Raw genomic sequence first — 13,358 nt, 5'->3', positions numbered from 1 at the left:
AGCCCTCACCAAGGTGCATTTAATAAGGTGCCATCGGCAGCACAGCTGATTATAGAAATAGCACGTACAAATGTCAAACTACATATATAAAAAATATTCGCCCGTACGTCCGTATGTCAAACTCTATATATAAAAAATAAGTGAATTCGCCTGTATTTATTTCAATTCGCCACTGCTGTCACCTTGTTAAATACGCCTTGGCCCTCACTAATCAATTATCTACACTATATTAAGTTTAAATACTTATTTGTTTAATTTTTCATTTTGGTTTTTTGACATTTGTTAAGACCAATCGTTGTTTTTGTAGAACTGACACCACCTTGTATGAATTCGCCTTGGATGGATTCATTATTAAACTAAATCCAGTTGTGTTTTAAATGTTGTGGAAGTCAGTTCAGTAAATTCACTATTAGCAAACAAAAAGTTTACAATGTTATAAAAAAAAATTAGAAACGCAAATAGAGAAAAAATTTCCAAGAAATAGAAACAATGAAGGAAGAGAAATAAAAAAAATAATGGAATTGAGAGACCATTACAAAGAGTATTGAATACGCAACAGAATAAAATGGATTTCGTAATTTTTAGTTTCTTTGTTCGTTCAACGAAGTAAAACGACTTTACTCTCGAGACGTTTTTAATAAATAATTTTGGTGAATAAAACATCTTTTAAAATATTAATTTAAATTTGTGTAATAGAAAAACAGGATTGATTAAAAAATAAAACGTAGTTTATTTTAATATTTTATTACAAAAGTGTATCGTCGTTACTGTATATATAGTTAAATAGTTCCCATTTATAAGAAATTCTAAAAACCTTTAAATGAAATAGTTTTGCAAATGTTGAACAACCAACCACTCAAGGATATTTTGTGGTTACCAAATCGTACATACATATATTATTCACCTTGTTAAAAAATTAATTTCTAACAATTATTTGTTTCCATTTGCATTAAAATATAATGTAAATGGAAGATTTCGCCCCTTATTTCATCACTTTTGACTTTGGCCAAGAACAACAATAGCAACAAAAATAATATAAAATAATAAAAAATCAAAATCTAAAAAAACAACTGCTAAAACAGCAAAAAATGTATATCTTATAGCTACAAAAACAGTTTGAAGCAGAAATGACAACAAAGGCGAATAATAAATAAATAAACATCGTCATCGTTGGAACATATGATTATTGTTTTGTTTCTCTTCCCTATCATCGTAGTATCGTCGTTTCTTTGTTGAAAATTTTTGACTATCTGAATCAAGGCGTATTTAACAAGGTGACAGCAGTGGCGAATTGAAATAAATACAGGCGAATTCACTTATTTTTTATATATAGAGTTTGACATACGGACGTACGGGCGAATATTTTTTATATATGTAGTTTGACATTTGTGCGAGTTATTTCTATAATCAGCTGTGCTGCCGATGGCACCTTATTAAATGCACCTTGATCTGAATGTATTGTATACTTACCCAGCAGTTCTGGTGACTGTCCCGAACTAGTGATATTACCTATAATTTAGTGACTAGTGTTCTAAGCTGGGGATAATTGAAACTTTACTGTATCTAAGGGATACATTGACTACTTGTAAAACTTCTGGATAGTTTTTGTTTTGGTTGTAATGTTGTCGAAATATTTGTATAAATAAGTAATGAAAATAATTTTTTTCGGTCATTTGGAATCAAAAACATTCAAACAACACCAATTTCTAAAATAAACCAAATTTTAATTTTCTCTGAAAGTCTACATACACCCACCCTATGAAGTAGTGGTTTTAGAAAGTTCGTGAAGAAAGTTAAAAAAATGTTTATGTCAATATTTAAGGCATTAATAAATAAGTTTATTTATAAAATAAAAAATTAATTCATTTACATAATAAAAACAATAATAACAAAAACATTAAAAATTCATAGGAAAAAAGTATACATACCTACCTACAGCTAAAAAAAATAAATATTTCAAAATTTTTTATAAAATTAAAAAAAAAAATGAACTCTTAATATTTGGTTGGTACACCTTGGGCATCAATAAGACGACTTTAATGAAATTAAAAGTGGAGAAAAATTCAAGAAGATATCTGTCCATCAAAGAAAAAATTTCGAAAATATCTCTATCGGTTCAAAAGTTACAGAGTTTTGGCCGATGAAAAACGAAAATGAGCCACTGTGCGACGGTGAATTAATTTCACAAAATTCTCTGTAATAGATGGAGTTTTTCGGCTTATGCTCTAATAAGAGCGGTTTTTAATGTTTCAAGGCTACATATTTTCGCACAAATTTTTACAAAACGTCCCATATGTGCTCTATTGGGTTTAAGTCTGGTAACTGGGGTGGTGAATATAGCTGTCTTGGGACAAAATAAAGAAGAAAGTCTCGAACAACGTGCGCAGTATGCTTAGGGTCGTTATCTTGCTGGAAAAACCATTGATTTCCCAGGCCCAAACTATCAACATATGCCTTAATATTTTGTTCCAATATGTTTTTATATTTATAGCGGTCCATGTTATGCTCGACAAAAACCAAACCATCCACTCCAAACCATCCATAACTTTGACTCCATCATGTTTGATAGGTATAATATTCTTTGGATCATGTACAGTGCTTGGTTTTCTCTAAACTTTGGATCAGACATCACTTACTCAAGCCAAAGTTTACGATTCTTCGCTGAAATGAGTGGATTTTTGCGTGATGTTCTGCTATTAAATCCATTGCCATGTAAAATGTTTATAATTGTTCGTGGAGTAACAATGTTATTGGAACATTTTTCGATCTGTTCCGCCAATTTTGGGTCGATCATTTTAGGATCCTGGTTCACTACATTCAAAATACTGGCAACATCACGTCTCGAAAGCTTCTTAGGTCTGCCAGATCTTGGCTTATTTTCGGTTCTGTTGGTGTTATTATAATTTTTTATGATCGTCTGTACAGTAGCCGACTTAATTTTGTTGTCTTAGCAATTTCTCCATAAGATTTATTTTCCTTTCGGAGATTTACTACCATATGAATATGAATCAATTTTCAATTTGCCATTTTCAAGGATAATAATTCAAAAAAAACTTTAATTATCACTTTAACTATTGTAATGCTTGTATATTTAAATAAATCAACAAAATTAACTGTTATTTCCTTTTCTTTGTTTTTAATATTATATTTGATGTTAGAAGATACTACGTTGTATGTAGACTTTTTTCCCGCTAATTATTATGTTTTTCCCCAAAATTTCTATGTTATGTTTTTTCATATTATTTTTTACTTCAAACAGTCTTAATTATAAATTCCTTAAACATTGCTATAACATCTTTTTTAATTTTCGCCACTAATTCTCTAAAACTTCAAAATTGTATTGTGTATTTAGACTTTTTTCCTTGACTGTATAAATAATTTCATATTTTTTTTGGAAGTGTGAGGAATACTGCCCTTATTTAAAAAATATCTTTTGAAGTATAATTGAAAATATTTAATGTAAAACTTTATTGCGATTGGTGCGTGAAATTTTTTAACAACCGTGGTTTTTCATATTTTTTAATGATATGGCAATTTGCACATTTGAAAAAAATGTCAATAGTTATATGTACATACATATGTGTATTAGCTTGGTCCGAATTTGGTAAGCCGGATCCCAGAATAAAAGAGTATTGTTTTTTGAAAAGCTTTCTTAATGCCATATCTGAAATTATCGTGTAAATCCAAAAATATCCCAACTTCGGGATGAAGTGTTGTGGTTTAATTGGTTAGCTCGCTTAATCATTGAGCAAGATATGGTATTTGCGAGTATTGGTTCGATTCCCAACAGAGAAGCAATCCGATTCAAAAATTTCGGCGGCGGCTTATGAGCAACAATTTTCGGCGGCGGCGGCTAGCTCTACGCCGAATTTTCTACCGGCTGAAAAAAAATTCAGTTTAGCCGATTTCAAACAATAAAAAATTAGCTTTTTAAGCAAATTATAAGATATTTTCATGTCAATTTGTCTCAACAGTTTTCTTATTTTTTATAAATATCCAAATACATATTTTTATTTATTAAAAATTAATTACAAAACAAATAAATAAAAAAAAAATTATTTCTTTTAGAAAAAAATATGACTTTTATGAAAAAAACTGTTCCTGACAATAATAGATGTGTTCAGATTTTATATGTATATCTTAATTAAGCTTCACACAAAACAGTAAAAACAAGATAAATGCATATATTTGGTAACACTGCCGCTAATTCAATTAAATACCGATTTTCGTTAGTATTCACTGATATTAAAAAAGAACCAAAAATTAATTGAATAATAAATTTGTAACTTAATACAGTAATTTTGACTTACCTGCACAATCTACTTTGAACGATATTTTGTGCAGGTAAGTTAAAAATGCTGTTAACCTCAATGTACTTACCTGCTCATTGATGCTGGTAAGTGCATTTACAGTTTACTGCCCAAAAAAAAGCAGCTAACGGCAAATAATTTACACGAAGCTTTGTGATTTTTCCGTCTAAAAATAACGTCAAATTGATATTTAAGATACTTTTAAAACTATTAAGAAGTGTACAACATATTTTTTCATTCAAAATCGTATTTTTCTTATTTGTTTCGATTTAATTTTGTATTAGGCAGCTAAATTAAATTTTTTTCATGAAAACCAGTTATAACTTCCAAAAGTATTATGCACTTATCTTAAATGTGCAGGTATGAACAATGCACTTAAATTAACGAATTTATATGGAGTTTGGTAAATAAATATACAAAACACAAGTTTTGTGCACTTATATGCAAAATGCTCTTAAGTGAAAGGCAGGTAAGTCAAAACTACTGTATTAAATAAAATACGATAGAAAAAAATGAAAATCGGCTAGCAATTGAGCCGCCAACCAGCCGAGTAATTCGGCGGCGGCGTGGCTTGTTGAAAAAAATCAGCTGAGCGGCTAGCCGTCAGCCGCGCCGATACGGTTTGCTTCTCTGATTCCCAGTCGCTGACAATCAAAAATATAAGTTTATGATAATTCTAAGTTTACAAATAACTAGTATTTACCACAGCGCGCTTTTTTCGCGACATAGAATTGAAACGTCGACGAAGTCAAATAAATTAATAATGGCTAGAAAATATGTTTATTAATACGCATACTCACCACCGGAGGCACTGCAACATGTACTAATAACAAACATAATCCGCAATTTTAGAGTTGTCAAATAAAAAGCTTTTCTCCACCTTTCACCTTTTTAAATAAAGTAATATATTTTCATTAATTGTCTGAGTGTTACTTCTCTTTAAACAATTAAAATAAATAATTTTGAACTCACGAAAAAACGTTTCACATGATACCAATATTTTATAATTTTCCTTTGCTAGGATCTATATTAATAGGCCACACGTTTTTTTGTGGTACACTTTTAAGTTATGTTATTGTCCACCAATATTGATGAAACATATATGGTTTAAAGGGTTATTTTCTCTAGATATGCACAATATAAAAAACTCTTTCCATAACACTTTCAGACTGTCAACTAGTTGAAAATATTTGCTTTCATAAGTATATTGGTGAGCTATGAACAGAGCATAAGAGTACATATTTAAGATTTGAAAATTATATAAACGTTTCTCAGGTAGGTATTTACTAATGCAAATTAAAATGTATATCTGAAAATCGATTATCGACTATTCGATTATCTTCATTATAGGTTTTATTATGAGTGGTAAAAATATGTATAATCAGGACAATTATGAATAAAAATTCCCCGGGAGTTTGTTTCCCTTTTCTCATTTTTCCTATTCATATTCAGTGAGAAAAAACTCCCGGGGAATTTTTTATTCATAATTGGGCTGAATATTTTTTAAATATATTTTCCACAATATTTAAAATTACAGGTAATATTGTCGTTTAATATATCATTAGTGTAAATTGAAAATACATTTAAAAATTACCATTAATTACTTCATAAACACATGAAATTTAAATTTCCAATAAGCATAAAATTGATTTTTTTTTTCATACCTATCCGTAAATCTACTGCGTTATCAAAAGCTGTAGAACATGTAATCTGAAACCAGATTCTTGAATCAGTATACGACTGTATTTATGACAAGCAATATAATTTTCGTAGTGGTTTTAACACAAGATCTCTACTTTTAAGTTTGACTGATAAAATCAGGTATAATGTAAATAATAATTAATTCAGTATTCTTATTTCCCTCACTAAATCACTACCAACTTATTAAGAAACTTCAGTGTGAGTTTAATTTTACCAAATCAGAATGTAAACTTATGTTTTCTTATTTTGGTGGTAGATCGCATTTTGTACAGATAAACATAAGTTTTCTATCATCTGGTGTTCCTCAGGGATCAGTCTTAGGACCTCTTCTGTTTATTTTATATGTTAACACTGTAAATCAATGGTAGGCGAATAGGGGCATTAAATTTGTGTGCATGTATGGGTAAAAAACAAAATCTCCGCAACAACATCAAGCAACTGAATGAAATAATTGTATTTTTACGATCTTGCTGTGTGTTTTGTTTACATTCGGGCTGTGTGCGTGTAAATTGACGAAAATCGTTCGTAATATGAACAATATGAACGCCTACACCCAGCGAAAAAATGAACACATCCGTGTACAATTTGACACCATTCGGTGTCAATAGTGTATCAACCCATTCCGTAGCCGATTTGACGCCGATTGGGTTTAAGTCTGGTAACTGGGGTGGTGAATATAGCTGTCTTGGGACAAAATAAAGAAGAAAGTCTCGAACAACGTGCGCAGTATGCTTAGGGTCGTTATCTTGCTGGAAAAACCATTGATTTCCCAGGCCCAAACTATCAACATATGCCTTAATATTTTGTTCCAATATGTTTTTATATTTATAGCGGTCCATGTTATGCTCGACAAAAACCAAACCATCCACTCCAAACCATCCATAACTTTGACTCCATCATGTTTGATAGGTATAATATTCTTTGGATCATGTACAGTGCTTGGTTTTCTCTAAACTTTGGATCAGACATCACTTACGAAAATATTATACTTACTTTCCATATGTCCATATGAGCTTTAGCAAACTCAAGCCAAAGTTTACGATTCTTCGCTGAAATGAGTGGATTTTTGCGTGATGTTCTGCTATTAAATCCATTGCCATGTAAAATGTTTATAATTGTTCGTGGAGTAACAATGTTATTGGAACATTTTTCGATCTGTTCCGCCAATTTTGGGTCGATCATTTTAGGATCCTGGTTCACTACATTCAAAATACTGGCAACATCACGTCTCGAAAGCTTCTTAGGTCTGCCAGATCTTGGCTTATTTTCGGTTCTGTTGGTGTTATTATAATTTTTTATGATCGTCTGTACAGTAGCCGACTTAATTTTGTTGTCTTAGCAATTTCTCCATAAGATTTATTTTCCTTTCGGAGATTTACTACCATATGAATATGAATCAATTTTCAATTTGCCATTTTCAAGGATAATAATTCAAAAAAAACTTTAATTATCACTTTAACTATTGTAATGCTTGTATATTTAAATAAATCAACAAAATTAACTGTTATTTCCTTTTCTTTGTTTTTAATATTATATTTGATGTTAGAAGATACTACGTTGTATGTAGACTTTTTTCTCGCTAATTATTATGTTTTTCCCCAAAATGTCTATGTTATGTTTTTTCATATTATTTTTTACTTCAAACAGTCTTAATTATAAATTCCTTAAACATTGCTATAACATCTTTTTTAATTTTCGCCACTAATTCTCTAAAACTTCAAAATTGTATTGTGTATTTAGACTTTTTTCCTTGACTGTATAAATAATTTCATATTTTTTTGGAAGTGTGAGGAATACTGCCCTTATTTAAAAAATATCTTTTGAAGTATAATTGAAAATATTTAATGTAAAACTTTATTGCGATTGGTGCGTGAAATTTTTTAACAACCGTGGTTTTTCATATTTTTTAATGATATGGCAATTTGCATATTTGAAAAAAATGTCAATAGTTATATGTACATACATATGTGTATTAGCTTGGTCCGAATTTGGTAAGCCGGATCCCAGAATAAAAGAGTATTGTTTTTTGAAAAGCTTTCTTAATGCCATATCTGAAATTATCGTGTAAATCCAAAAATATCCCAACTTCGGGATGAAGTGTTGTGGTTTAATTGGTTAGCTCGCTTAATCATTGAGCAAGATATGGTATTTGCGAGTATTGGTTCGATTCCCAACAGAGAAGCAATCCGATTCAAAAATTTCGGCGGCGGCTTATGAGCAACAATTTTCGGCGGCGGCGGCTAGCTCTACGCCGAATTTTCTACCGGCTGAAAAAAAATTCAGTTTAGCCGATTTCAAACAATAAAAAATTAGCTTTTTAAGCAAATTATAAGGTATTTTCATGTCAATTTGTCTCAACAGTTTTCTTATTTTTTATAAATATCCAAATACATATTTTTATTTATTAAAAATTAATTACAAAACAAATAAATAAAAAAAAAATTATTTCTTTTAGAAAAAATATGACTTTTATGAAAAAAACTGTTCCTGACAATAATAGATGTGTTCAGATTTTATATGTATATCTTAATTAAGCTTCACACAAAACAGTAAAAACAAGATAAATGCATATATTTGGTAACACTGCCGCTAATTCAATTAAATACCGATTTTCGTTAGTATTCACTGATATTAAAAAAGAACCAAAAATTAATTGAATAATAAATTTGTAACTTAATACAGTAATTTTGACTTACCTGCACAATCTACTTTGAACGATATTTTGTGCAGGTAAGTTAAAAATGCTGTTAACCTCAATGTACTTACCTGCTCATTGATGCTGGTAAGTGCATTTACAGTTTACTGCCCAAAAAAAAGCAGCTAACGGCAAATAATTTACACGAAGCTTTGTGATTTTTCCGTCTAAAAATAACGTCAAATTGATATTTAAGATACTTTTAAAACTATTAAGAAGTGTACAACATATTTTTTCATTCAAAATCGTATTTTTCTTATTTGTTTCGATTTAATTTTGTATTAGGCAGCTAAATTAAATTTTTTTCATGAAAACCAGTTATAACTTCCAAAAGTATTATGCACTTATCTTAAATGTGCAGGTATGAACAATGCACTTAAATTAACGAATTTATATGGAGTTTGGTAAATAAATATACAAAACACAAGTTTTGTGCACTTATATGCAAAATGCTCTTAAGTGAAAGGCAGGTAAGTCAAAACTACTGTATTAAATAAAATACGATAGAAAAAAATGAAAATCGGCTAGCAATTGAGCCGCCAACCAGCCGAGTAATTCGGCGGCGGCGTGGCTTGTTGAAAAAAATCAGCTGAGCGGCTAGCCGTCAGCCGCGCCGATACGGTTTGCTTCTCTGATTCCCAGTCGCTGACAATCAAAAATATAAGTTTATGATAATTCTAAGTTTACAAATAACTAGTATTTACCACAGCGCGCTTTTTTCGCGACATAGAATTGAAACGTCGACGAAGTCAAATAAATTAATAATGGCTAGAAAATATGTTTATTAATACGCATACTCACCACCGGAGGCACTGCAACATGTACTAATAACAAACATAATCCGCAATTTTAGAGTTGTCAAATAAAAAGCTTTTCTCCACCTTTCACCTTTTTAAATAAAGTAATATATTTTCATTAATTGTCTGAGTGTTACTTCTCTTTAAACAATTAAAATAAATAATTTTGAACTCACGAAAAAACGTTTCACATGATACCAATATTTTATAATTTTCCTTTGCTAGGATCTATATTAATAGGCCACACGTTTTTTTGTGGTACACTTTTAAGTTATGTTATTGTCCACCAATATTGATGAAACATATATGGTTTAAAGGGTTATTTTCTCTAGATATGCACAATATAAAAAACTCTTTCCATAACACTTTCAGACTGTCAACTAGTTGAAAATATTTGCTTTCATAAGTATATTGGTGAGCTATGAACAGAGCATAAGAGTACATATTTAAGATTTGAAAATTATATAAACGTTTCTCAGGTAGGTATTTACTAATGCAAATTAAAATGTATATCTGAAAATCGATTATCGACTATTCGATTATCTTCATTATAGGTTTTATTATGAGTGGTAAAAATATGTATAATCAGGACAATTATGAATAAAAATTCCCCGGGAGTTTGTTTCCCTTTTCTCATTTTTCCTATTCATATTCAGTGAGAAAAAACTCCCGGGGAATTTTTTATTCATAATTGGGCTGAATATTTTTTAAATATATTTTCCACAATATTTAAAATTACAGGTAATATTGTCGTTTAATATATCATTAGTGTAAATTGAAAATACATTTAAAAATGACCATTAATTACTTCATAAACACATGAAATTTAAATTTCCAATAAGCATAAAATTGATTTTTTTTTTCATACCTATCCGTAAATCTACTGCGTTATCAAAAGCTGTAGAACATGTAATCTGAAACCAGATTCTTGAATCAGTATACAACTGTATTTATGACAAGCAATATAATTTTCGTAGTGGTTTTAACACAAGATCTCTACTTTTAAGTTTGACTGATAAAATCAGGTATAATGTAAATAATAATTAATTCAGTATTCTTATTTCCCTCACTAAATCACTACCAACTTATTAAGAAACTTCAGTGTGAGTTTAATTTTACCAAATCAGAATGTAAACTTATGTTTTCTTATTTTGGTGGTAGATCGCATTTTGTACAGATAAACATAAGTTTTCTATCATCTGGTGTTCCTCAGGGATCAGTCTTAGGACCTCTTCTGTTTATTTTATATGTTAACACTGTAAATCAATGGTAGGCGAATAGGGGCATTAAATTTGTGTGCATGTATGGGTAAAAAACAAAATCTCCGCAACAACATCAAGCAACTGAATGAAATAATTGTATTTTTACGATCTTGCTGTGTGTTTTGTTTACATTCGGGCTGTGTGCGTGTAAATTGACGAAAATCGTTCGTAATATGAACAATATGAACGCCTACACCCAGCGAAAAAATGAACACATCCGTGTACAATTTGACACCATTCGGTGTCAATAGTGTATCAACCCATTCCGTAGCCGATTTGACACCATCCGTTGTCGATTTGAAAAATTATCGACTTGATACCGTTTGTGTACGATTTGACACCTGACAATTTTTCCTTTCTATGTTTTTGGTAATCATAATATTAATAGGCAAGTCGATTTCTTTAGACCCCTTTTACGCTCACATTATACATTCAATTTGGGCAAAAAATATACAATTTTAAAGGGATTTATTCACAGAAGTGCAGAATATATATTTTATTGAAATCGGTTCAGTTTTTTAGGAGTTATAAGCGTTTAAAGATGTTACTAACACATATGCAAAAACGTGTACATGTGAACCTTAAGCTAAAAAGTTAACAAAGCAATGCGTGTTTGTCGATTTTGTTGTTGTAAATAAATAAGAGAAAAAATTAAACAGTATTGATTTCGCTCTGTTTTAAGTGAGAGTTGTTATAGAAAACAAAGAAGAAGACTTTAGTAATTTAAATTCGCTTTAATAAATATATTTTGAAGGTGTTTTTTATTTTCTAACTCCCATATGCATAAACAATTTTTAAATTTATCAAAGGTTTATAAAACAAAATTTGTTTTATAAACCTTTGACAAATTTAAAAAACTGTTTATGCATATGGGGGTAAATATGTAATTGTAGATAAGTAAATATTTATTTTATAATTGTGACGATTTTCAACGGTTTATCACTGCATGAAGTTTAATGAAAAATGGGACGGGTCGGAATAAATGGTGAGTCGCCTCCCATACAAAAAAGTAAATAGTTATTTCTAAATATTTTGTGAAATATAATTGCAAGATTCTTCAAACTTAGTCTAAATGGCTCTTTTATAAATTTTCATAGTTTCGCTGAAATTGTTCGGGATTGGAATAGTGGGCGTGGCACACCCTGTACAAAGTATATATTTAATTTCGAATATCTGTAGAACTATAATTGTAAAAGTGTTTAAACTTTTAGCGAATTAATTTCTTATTACTGTGCGGAGTTTAGCTGAATATAGACGGAATTAGATTAGAGGGCATAGCACCCAAAATGGGAGAGGTCGGAAAAGGATGTGAGTCACCTCCCATACAAAGTAATAATTGCAAGGTTCTTCAAACATTGTCCGCATAGATCTCTTACCATTTTACACAGATTGGCTGAAAATGGTCGGGATTGCATTAGTGGTTATGGCGCAAAGTAAATAATTTTTAATATCTGGAGAACTATAATTCTAAAAGAATTTAAACTCTGTATCAATCAATTTATTACCATTCTAAGGAGGTCTAAAAACGAATTTATTCCTGATCCCTGTTCGAAGTTTAGCTAAGCATGATCGGCTTATTAGGATTGACCCCTCCCTTATAAAGAAAAGTTAAAGTAAAGCTTGATATTTACATAAAAGGTTTAAATATGGGTGGGATCAGAGCAGTGGAGTGGTAGCTCCCATACAAAATTAGTTAGTTATTTTCAATTAGTTATATTATTTCAAGTGAACTGTAATTGAGAGATTCTCAAATTTTGTATGTGTTATTTTCGTATTTCCATTCATATTTTTCTAATTTTACTAGGGTAGGGGTAGCGAAGTGCACCGGGTTATGCTAGTTAATATAAATAACAATTTATAAATTTCCATTTGGAGTTGTATGTCGTCACTGGATTTGGTGGTCTTCTCTGCCTGGATCTTTACTGACTTCAAGAGTCAAGGCGAATTCATACAAGGTGGTGTTAGTTCTACTAAAACAACGATTGGTCTTAACAAATGTCAAAAAACCAAAATGAAAAATTAAACAAATAAGTATTTAAACTTAATATAGTGTAGATAATTGAATAGTGAGGGCTTTACTTATTTATGTAAACAATAAATATTTTGTTAATAAGCTTAGCCTTGATAGCATTTTTGTGTGTATGTGATATCAGCTGTTTTAGCTGTCACTTAACGTTGCGGACAAAATTCTGTTTTCAACTTCAAAATTTCAAAGTAGCACATTTTAAAAAAAAATGTTTTAAAATACTTCTGCTTACCCTATTATGCCAAGTTTGGTGTCAAATGACCAAGAAGAGTTGTAGAATATTTTTTATTATGTTTATTTTATTCTGACAGGATCAAAATATTTCAAAAATCTCCTTCAAAATTTGTATCTTTTAATATTCTTTAAGATTTCCAATTTTAATTTTTCAAAAAAATAGTGCGTTAAAGACCCAATTATGGGTAATCACGTGCTAAAATTTTATCGTTCTAGCTTTACTGCTAATACTTTAAATTTGCATTATTTTATTTTTTATAATTTATTTTCAAATTTCATCAAAAAAGATAATAGAATACTTAGATTATTTGGTACATAATAGCGGAGTTCACT

At 30.0% G+C, this 13,358-nt stretch overlaps 1 protein-coding gene across 1 annotated transcript in view; it reads left to right on the top strand.

Moving 5' to 3' along the window:
* Positions 1-393: 393 nt before the first annotated feature.
* Positions 394-13,358, top strand: part of LOC135959270 (uncharacterized) — a 55,022-nt gene continuing 42,057 nt past the window's right edge. The window contains exon 1 of the mRNA XM_065510393.1: positions 394-650. The gene's annotated coding sequence lies outside the window, so the exon portion shown is untranslated. The remainder of the gene's footprint in view (positions 651-13,358) is intronic.

The sequence above is a fragment of the Calliphora vicina genome, chromosome 4 (assembly GCF_958450345.1).
Source record: "Calliphora vicina chromosome 4, idCalVici1.1, whole genome shotgun sequence".
In the NCBI taxonomy this organism is placed as follows: domain Eukaryota; kingdom Metazoa; phylum Arthropoda; class Insecta; order Diptera; family Calliphoridae; genus Calliphora; species Calliphora vicina.
This window is presented reverse-complemented; position numbering and strand designations above follow the sequence as displayed.